The sequence below is a fragment of the Glycine soja genome, chromosome 7 (genome assembly GCF_004193775.1).
Source record: "Glycine soja cultivar W05 chromosome 7, ASM419377v2, whole genome shotgun sequence".
In the NCBI taxonomy this organism is placed as follows: Eukaryota; Viridiplantae; Streptophyta; class Magnoliopsida; order Fabales; family Fabaceae; genus Glycine; species Glycine soja.
Window position 1 is genome coordinate 4,882,802 of NC_041008.1, and position 11,493 is coordinate 4,894,294.

The window sequence follows — 11,493 nt, forward strand, 5'->3', positions numbered from 1 at the left end:
TGTATTAAAATTAATTGGTTTAGACTTGTTAGCTAGTAAATAATTTTTGAACCGGAATCAATTTTTTAAATAAGATTTTAAATTAAAGTTTTATGAATAAAAAAATATAATTATTAATTTCTTAAATTGATCGAAACGATAATTTTACTGATTTATTCAACTTGATTGAATTAACTAATATCATCTACTTTTTAAAATTATAACTTCAAAGAGAAATTATGAATTTAAATATTTTCTATTAAAAAAATAATTTAACATTAATATATATATATATATATATATATATATATATATATATATATTATGGTGAGAATATAATTTTATTATGAGAGATGAGAAAATTAAATAATAACTCTTAAATCAAAATAGAGGATAATTATTACTGTGCGTTTAATATTAGTAATTACCCATATATATATATATATATATATATATATATATATATATATATATAATTTTCCAAAATATTTTTATAGGAAATATTATTTTAAAAAATTAAATATAATTTCCAAAAATAAAAATCATCTTAAATTTATTATTTTAATCTTGTATATAAGAAACAAAAACTTAATTCATCAAAAATGATAAAAGTAAATAAATTAGTTAATTTTAATTAATAATATTATAAATTTAAATTTGATTTCAAAAATACATATAGAATTAATTGGTTTAAAAAGCGACTATATATACTACTCAATGATTAAGGAATAATAACAAGGACGTGTAACATTTTTAATAACTAAAAAAATACATTCATTTTCATGAGAAATTAAGGATTAATATATTTGAAAGTGATTAACAATTAGGGGTGTGAAAGAAAATTAATAATTAACATATTTAAAAGTGATTATATATTTCTTAAAACTAGGAAAAAGTTTTGCAATTACCTTTTGTTTGTTATATAAAAGAACATACGTGAAAATACAATGTTGACCTTTTCCTCTTGCGCTTTCTCCTCTAAAGTTTGGAATGCTGTTCTAGCTTGGCTGAATTTCTATTTTGCGATGCCAGCAGATGTAAACAGTTTCTACTGCCAAATGGGAAATTGCTTTCGGGGTAAGAAGCTACAAGGTATCAAGCATATATGTATTTTATTTAACAAGTTATTCAATTCATAAAAGTTATTAAATTGTTTAATTAACAATAAACACAAATAAAAAATAAATTAACTACACAATTGAAATTAATTTCCGTATAATTTTACATCACGGAGACTACTTTCCATATAGTTTTATGTTACAAAAATTAATCCCCGTGAAGGGTATTTTTGTAAAAAAAAACTACAAAAATATTAATGGAGGTGCGAAGAGCAAAAGAGGTACGGAACAGCAGGCCCCTAAGCTAGGCTGTGTAAAGAAATTTCGTATACGGGCCTGAATATAATGGGCTAGGAATTGAGCTGGCCCGAATATAATACGTCTTTCTTCACAAGCGATCAGAATGCTGAGAAATTTTTTGGATTCGATAACATTGACAATGCCATAATGGTGTTATTCATAGCTTCCATTAAGGCAGTTAACGAAAATTTAGAAATTATCATAAATATGACTTTTAAGATTATCATAAAAGGTCAGCAAAACTTACTATATATAACAATTTACCATTGAAAGATAATATAATTTTTTTGCACTATTAATATATATTAATTAAATTTTTATACTCTTTTAAAAAAATTAAATTCTTGTACTTTTAGCCTCTCTATTTTAGTTTAGACTCAAGTTTTATTTTATTTTTATGGAATAATATATACTTTAATATCAGAGTTTTATAAACCGTTTGATTTTAAAAAAATGTTATCTATTTTTTATTACAAAATTGTCACATAATTTTTCTTTTATTTTTTGCTATCAAATATTTATATAGAAAGTCATAAAAACTTTTATTATTTTCACTGTTTTTATATGAAATTTTGAAAATAGAAAATAAAGAAAAATAAATTGTCTTTTTTAATTAAAAAGTGAAAATAAAAAAACAAAGATAGAAAATATTTTTTTCCAATTTAATTGACCTCTTAACTTTTATGTAAAATAAAAGTGATGAATAATAATTTTAAAAATTAAGAGAAACAAATTAACTTAAAATTGATTGAAAATTTAAAACACACATTAATTATAATAGAGGGATTACAACTTTACAAGTATAATTAAGTCTATTTTTTAATTTTATTTTCCGCGTGGGTATCCTTTTACTCAAGGTACAAAGTGTAAATGTTTGAGATCTCTTCATGATAACTTTTGAATTGTGACTTGTTACTTTGAAAGAGACTATATCCTTTCTTATGCATCTCTTTTTGTGTGTATTGTTAGAATAATTAATGATAAATATCCACCTCAAGTAAAACAAAGAAACCTAAGAAAGCGTCAGAAGAAAAAGAAAAAAGAGATAAGAAAAAATAGGATGAAACTCATGAAAAAGAAAATATGTGTATTTTTTTTCTCCATATATATTATTATTAGTTATAACATAACTAATCAGTCACACAATAAACGTTTTTGTTTTGTTTACCTTCTGCAATATATGCTATTAATTCTCTTATTTTATTGTAATTTATACTGTACGGAGATGATACATGCATAGTTAATCTCAATCAATGAGATGGGAAAAAGAGATTTGTCAATATTTTTTTTTTCAGTGTCCATAAACCAATAAAAAAATAAATCAATCGGTTAGAGGCACAATCACATGGCATGCTTAATCTTCAATATTGCATTGACCCCCCTTGATTGCACTCCACATAAGGGTTCTCAAATCCAACGAATTACCTTCTCACGTGTGGAAATTATAGGGTGTCCCACTTTTTGTTGTGAAATTAAGGACTCAAAAGGTTGTACATGTACCAAACAAAACACTTAAGGTCGTGCTTGTCTCATACACCACCCACTTGTTCCTACTACTGTGTCCCCTTCGTTCACTTCCAAACCTTCTCTTCTCATCCCTGACAGTGAATTCTAGCATATTTTCCCACACAAAAACAACATGTTTTTTGACACTTTTCTTTACTTGATTGATAAAAAATATCATTTGGTTTCAGAAGCAGTTCAAAATGCTCAGTTTTTTTTACCATTCTGCTCTTATTGTGCGTTAAAGTCCCAATTCCAAGAACCCACTTTGCACATATTTTTTCTGTTTCTGTCTCAACCCCACAAACCACTCTGCTAGTGCTCAGTTTTATCCGTTTAAGTCTACGCACATTCCCGTTTTCTATTGCTTATGTTTTTACCATTCTGCTCTTATATATCATGTCCTGTCTTTAACCTAGAAAGTGGACTTGTTCAAGAAGCAACAACACTTGTGTACATTTTCTTTAATCATTTCGATGCACAAATTAAGTAGTTAACCATTTTACTCCTAAATATCTGAAAATCATTATTCAATCATACAAAAAGTTAAGAGTTAAGACTCTACTAACATAACATAGTACATCATATTTCACAGATAACCTTATCAAAATTGTGTATGGAAAAAATTTTATTGGCCAAGGTCACATTTAAATAGATTTATATACCTCGAAAGATTAGTGTTTTGCTTTCATCCGGGATAGCGTAGCTTCAGTAAAAAAATATGTTAAACTCTTTGAAAATTTCTCATATGATTAGTTTTCACATTTTCATATTTGATCAAGATTAATTAGTACCAATGTATCATATCTTGTGTAAGATATACTACAATTTATACACATCATATCAATTCCAAAGAAAATTACAAGAGTCTGATTTGTTTTCCACCTAGGATCCAATTATTAAGATCAGTGTTTGTACCAGAAGCTCAAGTACGAAAAATAAATTTACATTGAAGTGGGGAGTGAGGACCCCTACTGGGCAATAATTTGCAACATGACAGTGTTCTATTATTATTCTTGATACCAAGGCAGAAAACATGCACCCAATTAACAGAGATAAGGCACAGTATATCGATTTTAGACCTTGTACTGGGACGTTAGACTTATCTGTTTATCACTAGTATTTGAGAGACCCAGCCTAAAGGGCAAGGAGACAAATTAAAAGGACTAGTGTGATTCTTTTTGTAGACGGAAAACTTGTCGTTGGTGAGTACACATTAGTGGCTAGAATAGTAATTCCATAAAAAAAAATATAGCATAGAGTCACCATCATAACACATGCAATATCTCTTTTTACAACCGGTACAAATTGTGTTCTTTCTCTTTTATACCGAATCACTCACCCCACCCCCACCTCTTTAGTTATTTTTCTCCCTTTTCTGAACGATGTTTCTTGAGTTAATCTAATAGATTTAGGTGTCTGATACCTCAGTGCCTCAGTTTCTGCTATGTTACGTTCTAATGGCCGAAATGTTTGATACATTATATTAATCTCAATATAGCTAACATCAAGTAGAGTTTAATAATGTTGAAACTGCATGTCCTTTAATTAGCACATGTAAAAAACACTAGTGGGGATTTCGTGTTGAAATTTTATGTAGCGGAACTACTATTTGGAAAGATAGTTGAAATATATGGACAAGTTGGGACACTGGGTTTGTGGTGGAAGAGAAATCTCCTCATACTAATTAATAGTGTGGTTGGAATCCTCAAATCAATGGTACGTTCAGAAGAAATTAAGCTTAATAAGACAGAGTTTATATTTGCCCTAACCATAGTTTGGACTTTCCAACCTCAAAACTAAATGTGCACTAACGGTTATATATGTATATATGCAAGTCTTGTCACAAGTTGGAGTGTGATCGAGCTTTAATTTGCTTCTTTGGATGTAGCTGTGTATTATTTACGGCTAAAATGTGGTTTAGTTATCTTAATTTTCGATTTAAATTAGTATTAATTCCTAACTTTAAAAATAATGATTTTACTTTCCTTATTTTTTTTATAATTAGTAAATTCCATCCATTACTCCAGTACTATTAAGTGCATGTTTGAATTTTATTTGGGAGAGTTTACAAGTAGTGTTACCCTCAAAGGAATAATTTTGCTTATGTTTGGAAACCCGTTAGCCAGTCTCTCTGAACATACGTTGAGTCCCAATTAAAACTATAAAATTGTGAATGCTGCAAACAAAGACCCAAACATCAATTATTGAAATTTAGAATCATAAGTTAAAATTCGCAAAATTACTTTCTCAACTTTTATCCAAACATAGTTTAAGTTTCATAAAGTGAGACAAAATTCATGGAATCACCGTTATAATTAAAAGTCTAAACAGTACAAGTACTAACAATGTAATTAATGAGTTTTTACGGTGTCATTGAATCATGTCATGCATGAGGAGTTTCTTGTTTTTATAATTAATAAATACCTTAAAAAATGGCCATACTAATAATAATTTTTAATTTGGTTAACAATATAAAATCTTTCAGATTGACAATGCACAGAAAATGAATTCATATTGAAAAATACAAGAGCTAAATCATTGTTTTAAAATATTAAACCAAGAGCAGTTTTAACTGATGAAAATTGAAAGACTTAGCTAAAATAAATTTTAGCCATCATTATTTATTCCAGCACATGCATACGACATTAGTGGCATAGCTTTGACCTTGAAAGGTACGTGAGTGGGAAAGGGGGTTAAAATGCATTCACGGGGAATAAAGATTGATAAGTGCGTTTTAGAACCTTCAGAAATAGTCACAATGTTGTTGTTGCAAGCTGAATCATACCCTTTAAAACTTATAGGACAAGTTACACTGTGTGGTCCTCAAGCCTGACGAGCATTATTTGTTTGCTTCTTCCCAAAGACGTGGATCCTTTGGCACTGGCTGCAAGGATTTCTTCAGAGAATCTTGGAATTGGAAGGCCTCACATTATTAACTATATATTAAGATTGGTCCCTCTCTCTAGCCCCAACTACACAACAAAGCAACAAATATTATAATTCTAATGAGAAGCTATAATGAACTTTCAACTTTGTCCAGCTTTCAGCAATTGGAATTTTGGTTTTAATTTGTGAAGACATAAGTTTTCATTTTACCATAGAGGGGATCATTTATGGTTCAAAAACTTTGCATAATTATGATAATTTCGAAATATTTACTTTAAAAAAGCTGCATTTTCCTTCTTGAAAGAAATACTTAAAGTTGTTCATTCATTTTAAGTTCTGAAATACATTTCCCTCTCATATGGGTGATGAATGTATGTTTTTCATTTGTTCATTTTAATATAAATGAAATTCTTAACAATGACAAATAATTGTGAGTGAGCTTCCGAGATGAGAGATGTTTTCCCATTTCTAGGACCTTTACTATATCAATAGGTCACAAATTGGTTTGATTTGGGTTTAGGAGATATTTTGATCCATTAATCTGTTTGGTTTGGTTTATTTTTTTAAAAAAATAATTTGGCAACTTGATTTAAATCAATCTCTACCTTATCACATTAGATCACCTTATAAAATAAAACAACCAAAAATAAAAAACAGTTTCATAATAAAATAAAAGAAAACTAAAGAAAAAAATTAAAAGTGAAGATTCTAGAATTACACAAAATAAAAATTATGAAATTACACAACATAAAAAATTAAAAAAATTCTAAAATAATGAGTTCGTTCGAGTTGCTTTGAATTTTACATGCTCAAATTTAATATTTGAATTGATGTCATAGAATTTATAATTTTAAAATTTGAATCAAATCGAAAATCCAAATTGATTCAATTTTTTTATTAATTTAGTTTGAATTTGAATCATTAGATTGAGTTGAATCATGAGCATCGAAGTAGCAACTCATTTATGAATGTCTTTCGAGCCCTCGATAATTATTAGCCTCCACGAATCACCAAAAGTACTCCTTAGTTACAATCAATCTCGCACAGAAAAAAAATACTCCGGAGAAGAGTCCTAATGCTTTGAACTCGTCTAAAAATATTGTGTTAACTTAATCATTGCTACACTTTTATACTGTTTTGGCTTTTGTTGCCATGTTTTAAATGCTTGCAGGGTCATTTTTGCCCAAGCAGCGTGATTCTGTTGCCTATTACTTACTGTCTTTGTCTTTCCCTTTCATACTTTACTATTTGGTATTAAATAAATTTCCACTTGAATAATTAATTTCCCTTGAAGTATTCTTAAATGATGCTGTTAGAACAATTTAAAAAGTAATTTTATAAGTGAGGGATTTTTACATTTCTTTCTTTCTTTGTAACTTCGTTGTCACTTCTTTCAAACTTAAACAATGAGGGTGACATAATGCGTAAATAATATTTTGTTTGCTAGTATTTTTTTTTTTTAATTTTAACAACTATTTTAACACCAGACAAAAAGACACAAAAATCTTTATAAAAAAGAAAAGAGCTAATGTCAAATATGGTTCATAAGCCATATTTAATGCTGAATGACATAAAACGTTTAAATAATTTATCACAAAATTTATTTAAAATAAAAACCATTATATTTTATAAAAAAAACATACTAAAATATTTCGAGTTTAGTTTTATTACATTATCGATCGGGTACACAGTTAACTAACTAGCTTAGATATAATTTTTAAAATAATTATTACAAAATTAATTTTTTTTAATTGTGTTATAATCCATAATTGGATAACTTAAGAAAACTTTAAATATATTTTAATATAAAAGTAATATAGCACTTATATATTGAGTAGAAATAAGTATTTATTAAGTAATAGCCATTTGCTAACTTTTCAAAACATATTTTTGCAAAAATATTTTATTTATTATTGTAAGTCGCTTACCTATAAAAAATGATTAGGGATGTTAAAACATATTTGGCTTGGCGAGTCCACTAATGTAACATGCTTAAAGTCGCTTTGTAGAACATATTTTATACCAATGAAGTTCCTCTCCAAACAAAATTTGATTATATTCATGTTAAAGCATTCATTCTAGATGGATTTGAGATGAAGAATATACCATCTTAATAATTTTTACCTCACTCTTTTTCTTTATGAATGAAATATTTCCAAAGATCTCGAAAAATGATAGAATCCTTCTTAAGCTCTAGAGTGCATATATAAGATTGCCTTGTTGCATCGTCAAGCATTGGTCACAACCTCTCGATAATTCTTATGTACAATCCATGCTGCTCAAAAGCAGAAAGACGACCTACGCCTTCTCACTTAGGGCATTCCTCCTATATATATATTGATTAAAATGGGTTTGTGATATGAGTGGAAGTGCTATAGAATTTAAGCAAAAGCATCTGGGAAGGCCATTCTTCAAGTGATAGAAGAAAGAGATCGGTTAACGCAAGTCATCAAATTAAATCCCAAGTTTATGCTCTACAAGTTTTGTTCTCATTTTTGTCCTAAATTTATCAAATAATAACGAAACTTTCCTCCTTTTTCTTCTTAAACAAAGTGTCCATTCAGTGATTCATATATAACTCTTATTTTTTGGTCTGAGTTTTCACGTTTCAACTAGTATATCTTATCAGACAACTTTTCTTAGTCTCATGAAAAAAAATTAAAATCGTTGAACAATTTCATTAGTGGTTCAACTAAGAAAATTGCAGCATTTTAAGGTAATTTCCAATCATTTACTATCATATTATTTTTATAATTGATTTTTTGTTTTACATTGCAACTTAAATTTTGATTAGATATATAATATAATATAATATTGCATATTTATTTTTTACATTAGATCTTATTTTGCCTCCTCAAAGTTTTAATTGGTTCACAGTCCCAACAAAAAAAAAAATCCCATTAATCTTGTGTGAATTGGGGATTGCAGAAAGTCAGAAACAATAACCACATTCACCATATATTATATTCCAAAAATCGAAACATCATGGTTGAGTGTTTCATATATCCAGTTTCCTTGTATTGAATTAAAAACAAATAAAGGGATGAAAACTGCTAGAGAGTGCTAGTGACAGGTCAATTTGTTGTCACATTTTTCCCCGAAGAATACAAACAGAAAATGACGAAAACCCTATTGTTGTTAATTTTCCATGAAAGTGTTATTTGCCCCATATGTTTGTTATGTGAATATTACAGGCCTGACAAAAAACGGAAACAGCCTTCAGACTGAATGGTTGATTCTTGGACAACGTTATGCCACCAAAGTAGCATAATATCCCTTCTTAATAGGTTTAAGTTTGATAATTATATTGATAATTGTCTGCAACAATGTTTTATATATGCAAGATTCTTCAATAGATCAAACGTAACATCATTGCATTGCTGCACGAAATGACTATAACAAAATAGCTAATGACGTGCTAAATTTGACTTTTAGTGGAGGTAATCATTCAGTATTAGATTAGCTATTTCATGGACAGAATGTATATAACTAGTGGCAAGCTAGTATTAGATTCTTCTCTTCTTCTTTTCTTTCTTTCTTTTCTTTTTGTTTTACAATCCCATGGGCTTTGCAAAATTGGGTTTTGACTAACAGGGAATTACAACATATTCTGTTGGTGTTGGTGTTTGTGTTTTTTTAAGAATCTATTTAATATCATAATGATTAGATATTTTATTGCAAATAAAATATTTATATTTTTTCTGAAAATTAAGTCAAAATATAATTATTTTTTCAAATGTGTTATATTGGAAAAGAGTAATAGCATACGAACATATTTGTATATATATACCTAATCAATAGCTCTAATTTTTTTTATTTAAGACTACAAACATTTTCTATGAAAATAATCTTGTCCCAATTAGAAAATTTATATATTTTTTTTCATCGCATCATACTATTTATTATATTTATAAGTTTTTTCTAGGTATAAATTAACATATAGGTGTCCATGGATATTTTTATATTGAGAAATCAACTCTAATTAGAATTTAACTCAATGCCTTTGTGTGTGTTAACTATTACCGATTTTATCCTTTTAAATTGTGTTTTTTTTCGTGGACAACTGGACATGATTAAACTAAAATTACAGTCGACATTTTTAAGGATTCACTTAAGTTAGAACTTTATTTGCACATTATTTGAAGATTAATTTTAAGTCTAAGTGAAACATATAAATTTAAGGTGATTGATAAGTCATAAATTAAAAAATTTATAATCAAGGAAATGACATTAAGAAGCTAATTAATATTATAGTAGCTAGATAGTAATAGAGTCAAAGTAGGCCATGCAATGGTAGGCACGACCCTCTAGAATTTCCCTAAGAATCGTTTTAGCACCTTAAAATAACCTTTGACTTCTCAATCCGAAATTCCTAAACTTGGTTTAATGAAAACAAATACGTACCTTAAAAAAAAAATACGTATGAGTATCAGCCTAATAAAACACGTCCATAGGAAAATTAAAGAAACAAGCAAGAGGATGATTCCACTTGAAAAAAAACTCTTGCAATGTATTCGAGTAAAAAAAATATAGAACTCCCCATTACCGCAAAAGATATATGGGTTTAAAATTTAAACAATTTGCTCAATATATTACATTAACTTACACGCGATCAAGAGCTAATTGCATGCTGAGAAGAGATTTTTATTGAAATAATTAGTGAAAAATTAGACGGATAAACACACTCTTCAACAAGTCTCGATCCGAAAGAGACCACTCATCGTACACTGTTACTTCAACAAATTGAGACAAATTAAGCATTTACTTATCTCCAGTTTGAAGATAAGCATATTTAGATAGGCTATTTTAATCATTTACCGTCTCCGTCATTCTGCACAAAGCTAAATGCACTTTTTTCCACGAGAATAAAATAAAGTGAAAGATAGATAGAAAGAATCATGAAGTGCCCTCCAACTTCAAAGGATAAAACAGCAACACATGGGAAAAAAAATTCAAGAGTACTACGAAGAGTACCTAAGTATTTGAGAACAGCAAATAAACAACTCACAAGTATATATACTCGAATCCCTATCTACAATTCTAATCCATGTCATATCCCTACATTTTCTTCCTCCCGTAATCAACAACTCATTATAGTCTTGTATATAAAAAATAAACAAAAAAATAGGGAAAGTGTTGTTCTAATATCATTATCATATATATATTGTAAGAAAAAAATACATTAGCAAATTGAACGTAGAAGCTGCTTCAGAGAGATTAACCACACTCGCTGCGTATACTATGTATAACAAAACTATATATAAAGATGTTGTTTGGATAAAATTTCTATAAGTAATTATATGACGAAAAAAAAGTAGGTAAATAAATTAAATTCTCTCATGTTAAAATCAACTTATATACTTCAATTTTTAGAGAAATTAAATGAAAAGAACTTTTATAAAAGTTAAAATCCTGTTTGAATAAATTTCTTTGTATACGCTAGTAGGAGAAGAAATAAGAAGAATTTTTTTTTAATAAATTAACATTAGCTTTTATATAAATTAAAAATCAATTTTTAAAAAAGTTAATTAATATGAGAGAATTTTTAAAATTTAACTTATTTATAAATTAATTTTAACTTAATAAAAAATATTTCATTTTTTCTCCTAATTTTTATCTTATAGAAGTGTTTATAGAAAAATTCAAATAAAACCATAACTAAATTAATTTTAGCAACTCAATTCATTATATCTTGTGTTGAAGAAAGGTCTAAGCATTCACGGGAACATTAATGTGCTGCTAAATAAATTGGTAGCAAAAATAG